A 20,416-nucleotide genomic window follows, 5' to 3' on the forward strand; every position below is an offset into this window, starting at 1 on the left:
ATACACTTGCTGCAGGACAGCGGGAATAATAATTGCTAATACATGAAGATACAGTAGCTACAGGATAGCTGGGTTTATAACAGTTACTAATACATGAAGATACCGTAACTTTTATAACAGTTAATACATTTAGATAATATAGACACTTTAGCTACAAGACAGACTTTATAACAGTCACTAATACATGTAGATACCATAGCTACAGGACAACTGCGTTTATACCAGTCACAATACAAGTAAATACTATAACTGCAGGACAGACGAGTTCATAACAGTTACTAATACAAATAGATACTGTACTTGTTTATAACTTCTGCCAGAAAGACTATATGGCTTTTACGACCTATTACTTCTGTTATATATTTTTCATGCACCATTATGTAACTTGCATATTAGGAACTCTTTTCTATCTTGTATATAATGTATGGTCAACTTTATTGCTTGCCTTATATTTTGCTTATTTTTTTTATTGTATTCACAAATTGTATTACTTTGTTATTCTCTTAATATTTGTAACCATTGTTCAATTTTTTAATTAATTCTGTTTAATGTGTACTGTGGAGCTCTTCTCCCTGGGCCTCTGCTGAACACGGGCTCATACACGACTTTCCAGGTAAACATTTATATATATATATATATATATATATATATATATATATATATACTGTAGCTAGGGAACAGCTAAGTTTATTACAATTTCTTATACACGTGGATAGTATAGCTAAAGGACAACAGAGTTACAGTTACTAATACATGAAGATACACTAGCTGCAGGGCAGCTGAATTAATAACAATTAGCAATACATGTAGATAGTGTAACTACAGGACAGCTGAATTTATTACAGTTGCTAATACATGCAGGTACTGCAGCTACAGGACAGCTGAGTTTATTATAGTTACTAATGCATGTAGATACTGTACCTATGGGACAGCTGAATTTATTACGATTACTAATACAAGTAGATACTGTAACTACAGGAGTATTGAGCTGCTCACAGTTACCAATACATGTAGGTATTGTAGCTACAGGACAGCTGGATTGATAACAATTACTAATTAACAATTACTAATACATGCAGATACACTAGCTGCAGGACAGCTGGGTTAATAAGAATTACTAATACATGCAGATATACCAGTTGCAGGACAGCTGGGTTAATAACAATTACTAATATGCTCTAGAGAGAAGAGGAATGAAGGTCAGCAGGACTAAGACAGAATATATGTGTGTGAATGAGAGGGAGGATAGAGGAATGGTGAGGATGCAGGGTAGAGGTGGTGAAGGTGGATGAGTTTAAGTACTTGTGATCAACAGTTCAGAGTAATGGTGAGTGTGGAAGAGAGGTAAAAAAGAGAGTACAGGCAGGATGGAGTGGGTGGAGAAGAGTGACATGAGTGATTTGTGACAGATGAGTACCAGTAAGAGTGAAAGGGAAGGTCTACAAGAGGGTAGTGAGACCAGCTATGTTATATGGGTTGGAGACAGTGGCACTGATAAAAAGGCAGGAGTCAGAGCTTGACGTGGCAGAGCTGAAGATGTTAAGATTTGCACTGGGTGTGATGAGGATGGACAGGATTAGGAATAAATATATTAGAGGGTCAGCCCAGGTTGGAAGGTTTGGAGACAAAGCCAGACAGACAAGATTACGTTGGTTTGGACATGTGCTGAGGAGGGATGCAGAGTATATTGGGAAAAAGATGCTAAGGATGAAGCTGCCAGGTAACAGGAAAAGAGGAAGGCCTAAGATAAGGTTTATGGACGTGATGAGAGAGGACATGCAGGTGGTTGGTGTGACAGAGCAAGATGTAGAGGACAGGAAGAAATGGAAACAGATTATCCGCTGTGGCAACCCCTAATGGGAGCAGCCAAAAGAAGAAGAAGAATACATGCAGATACAGCAGCTACAGGATGGTTTGTTTAATAACAGTTATTAACACATGAAGATACCGTAACTTTTATTACAGTTAATACATTTAGATAATGTAGACACTTTAGCTACAAGAAAGACTTTATAACAGTTACTAATACATGTAGATATTCTACAAAAGGGCCTTACAGAAATGGATGCTTGCTGCCTGAGCCATGGGCTCAAGCTTAATGCCAAGAAATGTATAGTTATTTCCTTTGGGAAAAACCATGTACCCATGAATTACCACATAGGTGGCAGTACACTAAACACTGAAAGTGTGATGAGAGACTTAGGGACACAAGTGAACAGTGGTCTCATCTTCGATAACCACATCGTCACAACAGTCAGGAAATTCTTTTATGTGGCACACCTCATCACTAAGGGCTTTTCACCCAGAAAAAGGAGGTCATTGTCCCACTGTACTCATCCCTCATTAGACCCATTATAGAGTACAATGCCCCATTTGGTATGTACCTCACAAGACATTTGCAACAGCTGGAAAGGCTGCAGAAATACCTCACTAAAAGAATCACAGGCTTAAAGCTGATGCCCTATGCTGACCGTCTAAAAAAACTCCAGCTATACTCTGTGGCATATCGTCTACTCAGAGGTGATCTCTGCTTAACATACAAGGCCATGTCAAACCTTGAGCTGTTGGACAGGCTCCACTTAAAGAAATCCCAATCCCTCAGAGCCACACACTCCAGGGATCTAAACCTTGTCATCACAATGAACAAAACATGCTGGAGGGATAGGTTTCTGACCCAGAGACTCCCCTTACTCTGGAATAGACTGCCCATACATGTCAAGCAGAGCACCTCCTTAGCCCTCTTCAAAAGGAACCTTGACGATTGGATGGGAGATTGGAAATTCACCCCAGGGATCACGTCAGTCGCCCTGCTAGACAGGGGTCCAGGGAAGTAAATATTGTGGGAAGAAATATCCGGGGACTTGTTTGGCTAGGCTTGTATAGGCCCTAGGGCCAATAGCCTAGTTCCAGCCTATGAACCTATAGCTTACAGGATAGCTGAGTTTATAACAATCACAATACATGTAAATACTATAACTGCAGAACAGATAAGTTTATAACAGTTACTAATACAAGTAGATACTGCACTTGTTTACAACTTCTGCCAAAAAGGTTATATGGCTTTTACAACCTAGTACTTCTGTTATATGTTTTTCATTTATTTATTTATTTATTTCAGTTTGATAACCAGGGAAGTCCACTGGGCCATGAAGAGCCCATTTTCAATGGAGGCCCAGGGAGAAAAGCTCCAATGAACAATATAAGACAAACCAAAGTTATACAATTGTAGTTTTCACAGGCTTGAGAAATACAGCTTAATACATATGAGGACAATTAAACTTATGAGAGGAAATGCAGAAAACTAGATATAGGTGGTGGTGATATATATACATAGTTAGATAGAGTTTGATATAGAGTATCTAGGTATGATTATACCAGTTGCAATAAGAGACTGTCCAGTGTGGGTTTAATGGCATCAAGTAGTAGGTGAGCAAAGGTGTGAGGAGTATGTGTAGAGGGGTAGTTATGTTCGAGAGTGGCATTGGCATGTCCATTTTAAAGATAGGTGTGAGAACAAGAAAGATTTTAAGTTATTCTGATTTGATGTATTGTGAAGGGGTGGAGGGAGGGAGTTCCATAGTTTAGATAAAGAGCAGGATAGCAGGAGATGGTCAGGGGGTTGTGAGGGTTTGTAGATTTGTAAGAGGTGTTGGTTTTCTGATGTAAGTGAGCGGTTAGGAATGTAGGGGGTTAAGGTGGTAGAGAGAGAGGGGCAGCTGGAGGGTTTGAAGATGAGCTTGTGGGCAGTGGTGAGTTTAAGGAAGGTGAGGTAATTGGGAAATTCAAGCCATTGTAGAGTATGGAGAGAGTGGGAATGGTGGGAAGCGTTTTTTGAATCGGTAGTGAATTTGCTTATTTTATTGTAGCAGGATTCGAGTTTAGATTGCAGGCCAAGTTGGAGGTTGATAAGTAGGGGACGACTGTACATAAGAGAGGGGAGAAGGTTGGAGGATGCTAGGGTTTTTCTGGTGGAGGGGGTGAGGTAGCGGTTGTGTTGGTACAGGATCCCTAGCTTTTGGTGGGTTTTCTTGACAGTGGTTTGAATATGAGTGTCAAACTTTAGATGTTCATCAATGATGATACCAAGCAGTTTAGTGTTTGATACAATTTCAATGGGGATGTTATTCTGACTGAATATGTAAAATGAGTTTTTGTCGATTTGGGAGTTTCTAGAGGGGGAAAAGATCATTAATTTAGTTTTATTAGCGTTTCGGGCCAGATGATTGTTTTGCATCCAGGTTTCTGTTTTAGAGAAAGCTGCTTGAGTTAGTAGAATTAGGTAAGAGGGGGAGTATGCTGAGGAGATGTTTGTTGAATCATCAGCATACTGGATTAGTGATGATTCAGGGATGGTGCGTTGGACATTATTGATAAATATGTGGAAGAGTAAAACACCTAGAAAAGAACTTTGGGGCACACCAGTGGGGGTGTAAAGGAAAACAGAGGTAGCAGATTTCCATTGGATGACTTGTTGTCATTCGGAAAGGGAGCTAGACAACCAGGCTATGGTTGAACTAGAGAGGCTGAGATAGGAGAGTTGGGAGATGAGTAGAGGGTGGAAGACAGTGTCAAAAGCTTTGGCTAGGTCAAGGAACAGGGAAGATACAAGTTTGCCTGAGTCACATGCTTGGTTAATGGTCTCAAGAAAGGACAGGAGGGCAGTCATGATACTGTGGCTTGGGCGGAAGCCGTGTTGAGTAGGGGTGAGGAGGTTGTTGTGTGTTAGATACATCAGTTGTGAATGGATATATTTCTCCAGGATGTTAGACAGTGGGGAAAGGATTGCAATAGGCCTAAAGTTGGTGGCATCAGTATTTTTGCCTCCTTTATGAAAAGGGATGATGAAGGCATGATGCCAGATAGATGGGATATATGCTTCTTGGATGGATCTGTTTATTAAGATGGAAATGGCAAAGGCAATGCTGTCAGCAGATAGTTTGAGTAATGTAGATGGAAGATTGTCAGGTGCATTGTGGCTAGGTTTTATTTGGAGGAGAAGTTTTTTTTTTATCATACTTGTGGGGATGAGTCTTAGGTTGAATGGGGAAGTGGGAGGAATGTTATCGGAGTGTTGGGGGGCAGGTGAGGTAGGGGTTGGGGTTGTGAGGGAAGGAAGAGGACAATTTAGCTATACAGTCAACAAAGAAGGAGTTGAGTTGGGTGGCAGTTTCAAGATTGGTTAAATTTGGGTTAGGACAGGTGTAATCTTTGTTACCTGGGTGGAGGAAGGATGAGATTGTGTCCCAGAGTTTTTTAGGGTTCATTGAGTGCTCAGATTGAAGTTTGGAGTAGTATGCTTTATGGTCTCTAGTTATTAATTTTTTTACAGAGTTTCAGAGTTGTTTGAATTCAAGTCAGAAGTTAGGTTGTTTGTTTTTTCGGTATTTTCTTCTATGTTTTGTCTCTTTGGAGCATGGTAAGTTTGGTATCTTTTGATAACCAGGGGGAGGCTTTGGACTTGATGTGTTTGGTTATAAGAGTAGCATGGTTGTTGAGTAGATTTAAGAATTTATTATTGAAATAGGTGACGGCATTATCAAGGGGCAGGGTTCTTAGGGGAGACCAGTCGGTGAGTTTGAGACATTCAGAAAAGGTTTCTGGGTTGAAGTAGGAGAGGTTGTGGGTTTGAATGTAGTGATGTTGCCTATGAAGAGGAGAGGGGTGACGGTCAGCGAAAGCAGGCAGGTAGTCACTGAGAGGGTGTGGAAAGATTCTAGAATTGGAGATTAGGTTGGGATGGTATGTTAAGATCATGCATCATTATGTAACTTGCATATTAGGAACTCTCTTCTATCTTGTCTATAATGTATGGTCACCTTAATTGCTTGCCTGAAATTTTCTTATTTAATTTTATTGTATTCACCAATTGTATTATTTTGTTATTGTCTTAATATTTGTAACCATTGTTCAATTTTTTTAATTCATTTTAATGTATACTGTGGAGCTTTTCTCCTCGGGCCTCCGCTGAACACAGGCTTATACCCAGTCGGACTTTCCCAGTAATCAAATGTCAAATAAATAAAATAACAGCTGCTGGTATATACAAATATATATATATATATATATATATATATATATATATATATATATATATAGATATAGATATATATATACTGTAGCTACAGAACAGCTAAATTTATTACAGTTTCTAATACATGTGGATACTATATCAACAAACAACAGAATTTATTACAGTTACTAATACATGAAGATAATATAAGTACAGGACAGCTGAGTTTATTACAGTTATTAATACATGTAGATACTGTACTTACGGGGGTCTGAGTTTATAACAGTCATTAATACATGTAGATACTGTACCTAGAGGGCGGCTGAGTTTATTACAGTTACTAATACGTGTAGATACTGTAACTACAGGGCGGCTACGTTTATTACAGTTACTAATACATGAAGTTAATGTAAGTACAGGACAGCTGAGTTTATTACAGTTATTAATACATGTGCATAGAGCAGCTACAGGACAGCTGAGTTTATAACAGTCATAATACATGTAGATCCTGTAACTACAGGGCGGCTGAGTTTATTAGTTACTAATACGTGTAGATCCTGTAACTACAGGGCAGCTGAGTTTATTACAGTTACTAATCCATGTACATACAGTAACTACAGGGTGGCTGAGTTTATTACAGTTACTAATACATGTAGATACTGTACCTACAAGGGGGCTGAGTTTATTACAGTTGCTAATACGTGTAGATACTGTACCTACAGGGCGGCTGAGTTTATTACAGTTACTAATACATGTAGATACTGTACCTACAAGGTAGCTGAGTTTATTACAGTTTTACAGTTACTAATACATGTAGATACTGTACCTAGAGGGTGTCTGAGTTTATTACAGTTACTAATACATGCAGATACTGTACCTACAGTGCGCCTGAGTTTATAACAGTTGTAACACATGTAGATACTGTACCTACAGGGTGGCTGAGTTTATTACAGTTACTAATACATGTGTATACAGCAGCTACAGGACAGCTGAGTTTATAATAGTCGTACTACATGTAGATACTGTAACTACAGGGCAGCTGAGTTTATAACAGTCGTAATACATGTAGATACTGTACCTAGAGGGCGGCTGAGTTTATTAGTTATTAATACATGTAGATACTGTAACTACAGTGCTGCTGAGTTTATTACAGTTATTAATCCATGTAGATTTTCTGCCTACAGGGTGGCTGAGTTTATAACAGTCATAATACATGTAGATACTGTACCTACAGGGCGGCTGAGTTTATTAGTGTTACTAATATGTGTAGTTGCTGTAACTACAGGGCAGCTGAGTTTATTACAGTTACTAATCCATGTAGATACTGTAACTACAGGGCAGCTGAGTTTATTGCAGTTACTAATCCGTTTAGATACTGTAACTACAGGGCGGCTGAGTTTATTACAGTTACTAATACATGTAGATACTGTACCAACAGGGTGACTGAGTTTATTGCAGTTACTAATCCGTTTAGACACTGTAACTACAGGACAGCTGAGTTTATTACAGTTACTAATACATTTATATACTGTACCTACAGGGTGGCTGAGTTTATTACAGTTACTAATATGTGTAGATACTGTAACTACAGGGCAGCTGAGTTTATTACAGTTACTAATCCATGTAGATACTGTAACTACAGGGTGGCTGAATTTATTGCGGTAACTAATCTGTTTAGATATTGTAACTACAGGGCGGCTGAGTTTATTACAGTTGCTAATACATGTAGATACTGCACCTACAGGGTGGCTGAGTTTATTGCAGTTACTAATCCGTTTAGATACTGTAACTACAGGACAGCTGAGTTTATTATAGTTACTAATACATGCAGATACACTAGATGCAGGACAGCTGGGTTAATAATTACTAATACATACAGCTACAGGAACTACAGGACAGCTGAGTTAATAATAATTTTGACACTGTATAACAATCTATCACTACTAATTGCCTTGTAAAAATCCTGGAACATTGCTATCTAATTGCTATTAATCCCTATATATATAAAGAATTTTGCATATATCCCATGTTACCTCTGATGCAAGAAGTTTAAGGTTTCACACAGTGGAAAGTCTAGCTTTGCTAGATTTTTCTTTTTGTGTTTTTTTAACACACACACACACACACACACACACACACACACACACACATATATATATATATATATATATATATATATATATATATATATATATATATATATATATATACAGACACAAGTGTGAAACACTAGGCTATATAAAGAGAACTATGCCTTAATGTCTTAATGCCAACAATAAATAGGTTCACAGGTAAGCACTAGGCTAGCTAGGGGGTCACAAGGTCTTTTGAATAGTCATTCAGACTTGGTGGACTCTCCTTGGTTTTGGGAGGTTCAGGACTTCTTTTTGGAATCCCCTTACCATTCTTCTAAAACATCTGTTCTTCTTTATTTTGTTGAAACTGTTCATTCCATTTTTTTGTTTGTTTTTCTTTTTCTTTCTTTTTTTTGCCACAATTAGGTGAAAAGATCGAAAATCCCTTGGATCAGCTGGACCCTTTCATTACAATTTTTGATCACCTCTGCAGCAGATTAATCTCTAGCCAAGGGAGAAGTTAAAATGTCATTTTTACCATCATATGGGAGGTTCTGAGAATACAGCTATGCAAACCTCCTCAGAACAGTAGTTTTGGCCATGGCCCTGTAAGAAGTTTCAAGAGAGTCATACTCATTCTATAAACAATGAGTAGTGACCTGTGCAATAGAATAAACTAAGTTATTTTAAGCAGATTTTTTCTGACAAGAAGAAACTGTAACTAAAACATTCCTCATACTTTCACAATTTGTCAGGACAAACTTTAACATATAAGTCTGTCAATTCAAAATTCTGAAAATGAAAGTTGCAGAAGTATACAATCTGATATTGTTAATCCTTGTTCATTCCTTACGTATGGGTATCGGTTCCGACCTCGGAACCCAGCTGGCCATCTTCCAAGCTCACATCAGCTACAGACTCTCAAGCTAAAACTCTTACCCAGAATTCCCCTCTCCCTGTTACCACAGATTTCGTTTGCCATGTCGCCATTCGGTCGTGTCAAGCTACATCTCTTGAGCTAAGTAAAATATTTTGTTGTCATACTAGTCTAAAACAAATTTTTCTCTCAGAAAAGTTTCTAAATTGTTTTCTTTTATCTTACTGTATTTAGTGACTATCCCTTCTTGAAAATTTTCAATCTTTTTTACCGCGAGGTATTTTCTTCTTTACCATCGTTGGTAAACCCCTTTTCTTCATTACCTTCGGGTATTTCTTGTACCATTGCTGGTATTCTTTCTGATTTCCTTCTTTCCTATCATGGCAGATAAAAAAGGTAGTCCAGGATTTAAGAGATGTTCAGATTGTGGCCATAAATTACCTACTTCAGCTGCACATTTTCTGTGTGTCTATTGCTTGGGTGTGCCTCATGTATCAGTTGATCCGCCCTGTGGAATTTATAAGAATTTCTCTAACAGGAAGTTGATTGAGAGGAAAAATAAATTGTTACTGAAGGGGCTACTCAAATCTCCTTTTTCAGAGGCTATTTCTGGGTCAGAGGCTTCTACCCTGCCAAGATCCCATAAGAAAAAGACTGATGATCATTCAAAGGTCAAATCTCTTCCTTTGTCCCCAGCTGGGGACTCCCACCAACCAAGACCCAAGAAGGCTAAGCTTTCTACTTCAGATCTGACTCTTTCAGCTCCAGCGCTTTTGGTGCCTAGACTTTCGGCACTGAGGCCATCGGCCATCGACTAGCATGCCCTTTACCGTATCGGTACCCAGGGGCTCCTAGGTTCAGACCTCTCTACCGGCAACGACTATCCAGTCGGCGCAGACTGTAACCTCATCAGCTCTGACACCTTACCTGGAACCGACAACTCAGCTATTGACACCAATTTTTTCGGTCCCAGCCTCGGCACCGATAACCACTTCAGCACCGACCTTATTGTCGGTGCAGACCATGACTTTGGCACCAATGATTTCCTTGGTGCAGACACCTGTAGTTCAGTCTCTTATGGCCTCATTTTCAGTGCAGACTGGTGAGGTGGGCACCGAGCTTGCCCCATCTGTGGATAGACCTGACTCTCCCTCAGCCGTGTCCGTGAAATCCACTAGAAGCCTCTCTGAACATGATGTGTTGCGTCTTGTGGATCAAGTGCTTTTGGCCAGAGGTATCCCGCCCCCCAGGACCTATCCTTCCTTGGGAGGTGATCACACTTTGCCAGAGACCCCTACTTATTCTCCTCCATCACTGCCTTTGAAGCCCCTTGATATAGCACAGTCTTCCCCCTCTACGGTTCCCTTTATGGACCTCACTAAGGAACCACAGTTGCCTTCGTGGCAGGAGAGTTTTGCTATGACCCAGGATGTCAGCTGTGGTGTACATAATTTGTTTTTTCACAGCCATCCAGGGACTCCGAGTCAGCAGGCTGAGACACTTAGGAGAGGGGTGACCCCTGTCCTGGACACTCACCCCTCTTCAGGTGGACCAGCCTTCCAACTAATGGAGAAGGCTTTATTGTTATTCTTCCCCTCAATGTGCTTTCTCCAGAAACTAGAAAAGTGGGAAGATATGGTACAAAAAGTCTCAGGGTCCTTTCCATGACACACAGGCCGAGATATCCCCTAGAGGCAGATGAGGAAACTCACAGGGAAGATGCCCTTTTCGGGGCAGAGGGGATCCACGTAACCAGGGTTCCAGGGACTCCTTTTCTGGTCAATCCTACCAGTGCTCCTGAAGAGCAGCCCAACTCCTTTCCTCTGGAGGTGGTTGGGGGGTCGTTTCTCCTTGTACCCTTCTGCCTGGCTAACCATCACCACCGACTCTTGGGTACAAAGGATAATAACCAGAGGTTACCATATTACTTTCGATCTTTGTCCTGCCCCCCAACAAACTTTCCCGACAATCCACCCAGTCAAAGGGAAGAAGCAGCACTGGAGATAGCAAAGCTGCTAAGAAAAAGAGTCATCCAAATAGTCCCTCCAGACCAGATAGGATCCGTATTCTACTCAAGACTATTTTTGGTGCCAAAGAAAACTAGGGACTGGAGACCAATTTTGGATCTCAGTGTATTGAACAAGTTTGTAAGAGTACAAAAATTCCAGATGGTCACAATACAGTCTATCCTCCCACTTTTGGAAAAAGATGATTGGATGTGCTCGATAGATCTTCAAGTTGCGTACTACCACATAAAGGTGGACAGGCCATCAAGAAGATTTCTGCACTTCAGTGCAGGAGCCAGTCGCTACCAATTCAGAGTACTGCCCTTCAGACTCTCTACAACCCCCAGAGTGTTCACAAAGTGCATGGCAGTCATCACAGCTCACTTGCGACTACAAGGATTCCAGGTGTTTCCATACCTAGACTACTGGCTAATCTCCGCCCCCACCAGACATCTATTGGAGGAAGCCCTGGCATACTCTCTCCTCACTGCAGAAAGGCTAGGCATAACCATAAACTGACAAAAATCCAATCTCACCTCATCTCAGTCCACAGAATTCATAGGGGTCATATTGGATACAAAGAATTGCAGAGCATCCATTCCGGAGCACAGAATTCTAAGGATAAAGCAACAATTGATCCCAATCCTGTCAAAGGAAAAATCCACAGCTCACTCTGTCCTACAGCTGTTGGGTTCCATGGCAGCCTCCATCACCATTGTCCCCCTGGCCAGGTTTCATATGAGGTTTCTACAATGGCTACTGCTCACCCAGTGGTATCCTTTTCATTATCCTCTTTCAGCCAAGATTCGAGTAACTCACATGTGCAAACAGGATTTAAATTGGTGGATGACCCACAACCCATCACAATGGTCTCGCCCCTTCTCCCCCCAGCAGCCCAAGGCTACAGTGACCATGGACGCCTCCCTGATGGGGGGGGGCTATGTCAGGGGCAGACAGTCCAAGGCACTTGGTCCGTATTGGAGGCCCAACTGCATATAAATGTTCTAGAGCTGAGGGCGGTGCTTCTGGTGTTACAAGCATTCCATCCCCTACTGCCATGTGGGACTATTGCGATACAATCAGACAACATGGCGGTGGTCTGGTGCATCAGCAAGCAAGGTGGAACCAAATCTTACCCCCTTTGTCGAGAGGCCATAAGGATATGGCAATGGGCGATGGCTACCAACCATTTTCTTCTAGCAACGCACATTCCTAGGAGTTCCAACGTGATAGCAGACAGACTCAACAGGTGCATTCTTCAACCTCACGAGTGGTCCCTGAATCCCTTGATAGTGGTGGGGATCTTCCACCGCTGAGGCTGTCCTTGCTGTGACCTCTTTGCATCCCCAACCAACTACAAATGCAGCAACTACTTTGCCCTGATTCCCCTCCAGGACAGTCACCCAGGGATGCTCTAGTCCACGATTGGCCCTCAGGTATTCTTTATGCTTTTCCACCTCTTCCCCTCATTCCCCAGTTTCTGAAGAAAGCCCATCAGTTGAAGAGCAAGGTGATCTCATAGCACCATATTGGCCTTGTCAGATTTGGTTTCCCTTCCTTTGGCCTCACCTGCTAGATCAACCATGGATTCTCCATCCAACCTCAGGGTTGATCTCCCATCCACAGAATTTGATTCATCCCAACTTGGACAGCCTGAAGCTCACAACTTGGCTCCTCCAATTCCCTCGATTGCCAGGCAGAATGATCTTTCTTTACCAGTATGAGACATTCTTATTGCATCTCATAAGTCTTCCACTAGAATTACCTGTTGACTGAAAGAAAAGCAAGTAGATCCTTTTTCAGCACCAGTATCAATAGTACTAGAGTATCTAGCCGATCTATTCCAATTGGGTCTATCAGCCACTACCATTAGAGTTCATTTAGCTGCAATATCTAATTTCCATGAGGGTGTCTAAGACTCCTCTCTTATGTCACATAAATTATGCAAGACCTTCATAAAAGGTGTGAATCATATGAAGCCCTCTTTTAGAGAACCGATTCAACCATGGGACCAGTCATTAGTTCTACAAGCTCTGACAATGCCACCTTTTGAACCAGCTTCTTCATGCGACCTCAAATATTTGTCATGGAAAACCTTGATTTTGGTCACCATTACTTCTGCCAGACGTATCTCTGAGCTTCAAGCCTTATGCATCAAGAGTCCATACTTGATTTTTCATAGAGATAGAGTGCCTTTGAGAACTAATCCTTCCTTTCTGCCAAAAGTGATCTCTGAAATGTCCATTAATCAAACCATTGAATTGCCAGTTTTCTTCCCCAGTCATTCAAACAAAGGAGAGTATTGCCTACATACCCTAGATATTCACAGGAAAATTTGTTTCTACTTGAACAGGACTAAGGCCTCTAGTAAATCAGACCAGTTATTTTTGGCCTATTCTTGACCTAGATTAGGATGTGCAGTTGCCAAGGTCACATTGGCTAGATGGTTGAAAGACTTAGTGACCTTCATTTATACACAACGTAATATTCCATTGTCGACTACCATAAAGGCTTATTCGACAAGGTCGGTGGCAACTTCTGCTGCCTTCCATGCCAGAGCTTCTTTACATGACATCTTTGCAGCTGCAACTTGGGCTAAGCCTCATACCTTCATCAATCATTACAAATTGGATTTGGCCTCCAGGGGAAGAGCATCTTTTGGTTTTATGGTGCTCAGGAATGTCCTTCCATGAGAGCTTCCCAGGAATAGAGGTAGCTGGGGACTCTGTCCCATATGTAAGGAATGAACGAGGATTAACAATATCAGATAAAGAAGTTATGTCTTACCATAACGTTCCATCTGTATTGTTGATCTTCGTTCAGTCATTAGGACCCTCCATCCTTCCCCCTCCTGTGGCTTCTAGTGGATCTCACCATCCAGTTCTACTAGGTCATTTGACCAGAGGTAGCCTCTACCTTCTTTTGACTTGTAAACTCAGTGTGAGGTAACAGGGAGAGGTGAATTCTGGGTAAGAGTTTTAGCTCGAGAGTTTGTAGCTGACACGAGCTTGGAAGATGGCCGGCTTGGTTCCGAGATCGGAACCGATACTCTTACGTAAGGAATGAACGAGGATCAACAATACAGATGGAACGTTATGGTAAGACATAACTTCTTTTTTTTTTTCTATACCTATTGATAATTTTCCCATCCTTATCAGAAAGAGTAGGATTGGAATTAACTAAGTGCATAGCAACAATTGCCCCCTGAACTAACTGGCACAGTCTAGCAGTAGTCATAGAGAGAGAGAAACATCAGAGAGAGAGAGAATGAGCAACTGAGCTCTCCTCTGAGTCTAAATCAGAGACCTGAGGAAACAAAATGTTTCTATCCATGCATAATCTTGCTCAGATTTAGAATCATGAATCTTTTCAGGAAAGATGAATCTCTTTTTCTTTTACCATAAACTACTTTACAAGAAGGATCAATGGCCTGAATTAAATCCTGAGCCATAACCAGTAAACTACTCCTATCCAAATAAATTTGAGGAGGAATAGAAACATGTTTGGTTTTCTGTTTCTTTTTGACAGGAAAAGTGGAGTCAACTGTTTTACTAATGGCGGCAGCAGCAGCTTCCCCAGGGATGGGCACAGCATTCTAACAAAGCAGGGAAACCTTCCCAGTTCCTTCTCCCAGGACCAACAAGAGTGGAACTCCCTTGCCCACTGAGGGAAATCCAATAGCTGCAGAGGATGTGGCTACACCCTGGTCCATAGTGGCTGTAGATGCTATACCATAGGGATCCAGGGTAAAAGATGACTAGTCTAAGATACAACAAATGGCCACAGCAGAGTCACCAACCTACAGCTGAGGCAATTGCTAGCCTGCTGTGGTAGCAGAGGCTGTTTGCTTTTTTTTTTTCTTTGGCTGGAGGAAGGACTGACAGTGGTATTGGTCGTCTATGCCATGTCAAGCTGAAAATAGTGTCTTTTTCCCAGGGAAGACAAGTAGCAAATGCTGATAAACACTACCGGTCCACAAACGTTAAATTTTTCACAGAAAAAAAGCCAGTAAACAGCACTTCTATGCCAGCCCCAAAAAAGTAAAATAAATACAATTTCTCCACAGAAAACATGTTTGTAGTTACTTTGCACCACTTTACTATTAAACTGACAGAAAAAAGAGTGCTGTTTTTAAAAGTACTTTACAGTCTTGAGACAGTCAATACAACAGTCCTAGCTTAGAAAAACATAATAAATCAACAACACTGAGAAAAATGGATCCCCCCCCCCCAAAGAGTAATTATCTGTGCAGCAAAGCACAAGCAGACAGGCAATTCCTGAAAACCTCAGAGAAGCGCACTCTTTGGCAGCAGAAAAACTCTGGAGGGCTTTGCACCCAAACTTGGTCAGCTCAGCCCAAACTGCCTGTCAGTTTGCATACATAGAAGGTGCCCTACAGCATTTATAGTTGGCCTAAATTATTTAAAGCAGATGTATCCTCACAAGAAAAAAATGCAATCAAAACAAACTTCATACTTTCACAATTAGAAAAAAAATGTAACATATGGGATCAACACTTCAAAATTCTGAAAATCAAAGTTGCAGAAGCATACACTTTTCCCCCGTTTGTTTGTGTCTTTTGGCTTTTCCCAGTTAGGGGTCACCACAGCGGAACTCCGGTCCGCTAATGATTGGTAGTTGATTTTTATGTGCCGAGTTACCAGCCCTGATGCACAACCTTCAATGAAGGTACGCCCATTCACGCATGTCTCCACGCAGAAGACGCTCTAGCTGAGAATCGAACCGGACAGTGTCTTACTGTGAGGCAACAACGCTACCGCAGCACCACCACCACAGATATCAATAATCATCTCATCCTTATCAGAAAGAGCAGGATTGGAATTAACTAAATGTTTAGCAACAGTAGGACTAATTAAACTTTAGCTGTTGTGTCAGGTTTGGGATGAATGCATAAAAACTAAAAAGAATGAGGAACTTTATACATCTAACACTAGAGGAGTGGTTTCCAGCTCTGAAATTGTAATTTTATTAGCCATTTTGGGCTGATTTCTATCCCTTTCAACTTTCTGGCTTAAAAACGAGTGTGTTTGCACATTTTTCACATCGTGCAGCACCGCGGGGCTACGGTTAAACTATTCCAGGTGCCAGAAAGTCTGCTCTTCAAAATTTCCCTTAGAACGAGCTGGTTTCTCAGTAGTAGCGCTGAAATCTGAACCCCTGTGACTAGCACTTGCTCTAGAACCTGCTGGAAAGCATTAGGAAGCCTTAAACTGATACAAGCACTCAACTCTCCTTGTTAATAAGGAGAAATTAATCGTAGGCACTAAACAGCCTGTAATTGCAAAGTACCTTGCAAAGGTAAGGGAAAACAGCTCTTGTACTTTACAAAAAAAGCACCTAAACAGGCATGTTCAAGGGTCAGCTTCTGGTGATTTCTCCTGTCCACCTGGTGAATCTGGGCATACTGGGGCAATGCAGCAACTGCCTCATGTACACAGACAACCCTGTCCTCCTACCACCCAACACTACAACCTATGAGAGATGCACTTACATAGCCAAACTGGAAGCAAAGCTCTCTCCAGCCAAGATTGTGCAACGCCTGCACTACACCTCAAGCAACACATAGCCCTTCAAAACCCATACCATCAACACCCACACATAGCAACACTAAACCCACATATATGGAGGCCCTTAACATTAACCTGCCCAAACAACAAGGACCTCCGAAGCTGAAACACAAACAAACACCAGTCACAACCAAAGTGACACATAGCTCACAACACCAGTGTGTCACCCAACAACAGCCCCTAAGGCAAGACAACGTACCCAACACTTTAGTCATAGATGACTGTAGTCAGGCACACTGATGTCCTATTCACCAGGCTGAACAAGGAGAAAATTACAGTCAGCTGCCTGTTGGGTGCCAGGATCCGCAACATAACGCATGCACTGAAGTCACTCCACAACAAGTACAAATATGACTCTGTCATTATCCATGTTGGAGTGAATGACTTGAGACGTATCTCCCTGGACAACATGAAAAGAGACATGGAAGAGTTCTCGGATCATGTGACCCAGGCAGGTATGACCCTAGCCCTGAGTAGCATCCTGCCTTCACCCAGAATGATACCACAGTATAAGGACAAAATGACTGAGTTCAACAACTTGCTAAGCTTCTGGTGTCATTCAAAGGGGATCCAGTATCTGTCTGCCTGGGACAAGATGATCGACAAACCACAATGCTTTGCCAGAGATGGTCTGCACCTGTCACCCCTGGGATTCAGGTTACTGGCTAAAGCTCTTGCCATCCCTATAGTGCCTTTTTTAGGCAAGGTTCAAAGGACAAAACCACCATAACCAGATACAAACCAGATACAAGCATGCAAAATCTGAAGGTAATGCTACTCAATGCTAGAAGTCTAAACCTCAAAATGCACTATATCTCGAGGCACTCCTAAAAATGGAGAACATTGATATCTGTGCAGTAACTGAGACCTGGTTCAAGGCTCCAGAGAGCACCCCTGCAATACCAGGCTACAACCCTTGCCACACTTTTCGGCCACCAAACCAAGACCGAAAAACCAAAGGTGGAGAAATGTCCATATTCACCAAGGATATTCACACCTCCAGGCTAATTGCCCAACACAATGCATCTGAAATTCTCCAGGTGCAACTAACACTAGGTAAGACTGCAATCCAAATTGTAGCTTGCTACAGATTCCCCACCATGTCCCAAGATTCTCACTACACCTTTCTAAACATACTGGAAAATATTAAGATACAACCAAACACCCTAATACTGGGTGATTTCAACTACCCTGCCATTAACTGGGAAAATTACTCGGGTACCAACAACTTTTCCCAACGGTTCTTGGAATTCATAAATTCCAATGCCCTGGATCAACTAGTCCATTGTCCCACCAGGGGCTCCAGTATCCTAGACCTGGTCATTACCAACATGGGAGATAGATGCTCCACACCACTGGTCACCCCCTCATTGGTCAGGTCTGACTATAACCAAATCACACTTGACATCCACATCCCACCCCCCCACCCCCTAGTAAGGAAACCTCTGTAAAAAAACTTCTCCAAAGCCAACTTCATGCTACTCAAGTCAGAAGTGACAAACTTCACGACACCCATGCAGACGGGAGCTGAAAGTCCGACTGCCGAATCCTACACTAAGGCACTGTATGAGCACATCCACTCGTGCATGAATCGTGCCATCCCAAATAGAACCAAGATGCTCTCCTCCAAAAAAAGGAAGCCAATCTGGTGGTCCCCTGCCATAAACAAACTATACAACAGAACGAAGAAACTGTTGCAGAAAAGATGAAAATCCCAGGATGCAAAAAACTCCCTTACCAGGCTCAGTAAGAAGCTGAGATCTCTCATAAAATCCTCCAAAGCTAGTTACGAAAATAAAATTGCCAAAGATTCCAAAGAGAACCACAAGGCATTCTATAACTATGTCAAGAATCTAAATGGCAATGCTCAGATCTGCTCTGAGCTACAACAGAATGGCATTAAATATACTGATCCCAAGGATATTGCTAATATCCTGGCAGATCAATTTAGTGCCAACTTCACCCCCCTCTCACCCCCTAAAGAGCCCATCTCAATACCAAAAGATTACCACATTCTGGTAATGACTGCCACACAGGCAGAAGTAGCACTCTTCAAAGCTAAGAATACAGCATCCATGGGACCAGATGACATCCCGGGTTGTGCACTACTTGAACTACAAAATGAACTGGCACCTCACCTAAGTGTCATGTTTAATCATAGCCTCACCTCAGACTTCATGCCTACTGAGTGGCGTACAGCTACAGTTATCCCACTCCACCTTGGATTCTGGGAACTACCGTCCATTCAGTCTGATGAGCCTGATCTGCAAGGGCATGGAATGCATTATCATGGAACTTATAAACAAAGACATTGGCAACCTTCAAACACTGGACCCCACCCAGGTTGGGTTCGTGAAGGGCCAATCTTGTCTCCTGAACCTGATTGACTTCATTGAATCAGTCTCCAGAGCTGTGGATGAGGGTAAGGTGGTTCACACAGCCTATCTGGACTTCGCCAAGGCCTTCGACACCATCCCCCACTCTGGAATCATAGATAAACTTACTAAGCTGGGCATAAATCCCTACATCACCCGATGGGTTGCCAACTAGCTTACTGACAGAACCCAGACTGTAAAAGTAGCCGACTCCAAATCCAGCTCCATAAAGTGGCAAGTGGAGTACCTCAGGGTTCATTCCTGGGACCGCTCTTGTGTGGCATCTACTTCTCTGAAGTACAGGCCAAAACTAAGGGACTCTGGCTAACAAAGTTCGCAGATGACTGCAAACCGGAGCCATTATTAAATCCCCAAGTGATGTGGATATTGTACAAAAGGGCCTTACAGAAACAGATGCTTGGTGCCAGAGCCACAAGACATCTGCAACAGCTGGAAAGGCCACAGAAATAGCTCACTAAAAGAATCACAGGCCTAAAGCAGATGCCCTATGCTGATCATCTTAAAAAACTCCAGCTATACTCTGTGGCATATTGTCTACTCAGAGGTGATCTCTGCTTAACATACAATGCCATGTCAAACCCTAAGCTGTTGGACATGCTCCACTTAAAGAAATCCCAGTCCCTCAGAGCCACATGCTCCAGCGATCTAAACCTTGTCATCACAATGAAGAAAACATGCTGGAGGGATAGGTTCCTGACCCAGAGACTCCCCATACTCTGGAATAGACTACCCATACATGTCAAGCAGAGCACCTCCTTGGCCCTCTTCAAAAGGAACCTTGAAGATTGGATGGGAGATAGGAAATTCACCCCGGGGATCACGTCAGTTGCCCTGCTAGACAGGGGTCCAGGGAAGTAAATATCATGGGGAGAAATATCCAGGGAATTGTTATGGCTAGGCTTGTATAGGCCCTTGGGCCAATAGCCTAGTACCAACCTATGAACCTAATCTTATCTGCCTTTTTAAGGGGTATCTGGCTGATTATCAGGAAGACTGTAGGCAGTAACACACATATCCTCCAAAGCTGACAGAACTGGACGAATGAGTGAAGGTTCTGGAAATTCCTCCTGTAACAGCTCATAGTGTTTTCTGTGGGACAGAGAAACCTCAGTGCTCTACTGAAAACATTGACGCATTCTAGCAATAGTCTTAGAGAAAGAGAAATCCCCACAAGTAGAACCAGAAAATGAGCTTTCCTCTGTGTCGGTATCAGAAAGTTGAAGAGAAAACTCTATATCTGTCCCTTCATCCTCACCTTCCTGTCTAGATTCGGAATCTTGAATCTCTTCAGGAAAAGATGAGGCCCCCTTTCTTTTACCAGAAAATCCTTTAGAAGAAGGATCAAAAGCCTGAATTAAACCCTGTGCTAGACCCGAGTAATCTACTCCTGTCAAAAGGAAATTTGAGGAGTAGATACATACTTAGTCTTCTGAGTCTTATTGACAGAAAAAATGGGTCCAACAG

The sequence above is a fragment of the Protopterus annectens genome, chromosome 13.part0 (assembly GCF_019279795.1).
Source record: "Protopterus annectens isolate FY-2018-M chromosome 13.part0, PAN1.0, whole genome shotgun sequence".
In the NCBI taxonomy this organism is placed as follows: domain Eukaryota; kingdom Metazoa; phylum Chordata; order Ceratodontiformes; family Protopteridae; genus Protopterus; species Protopterus annectens.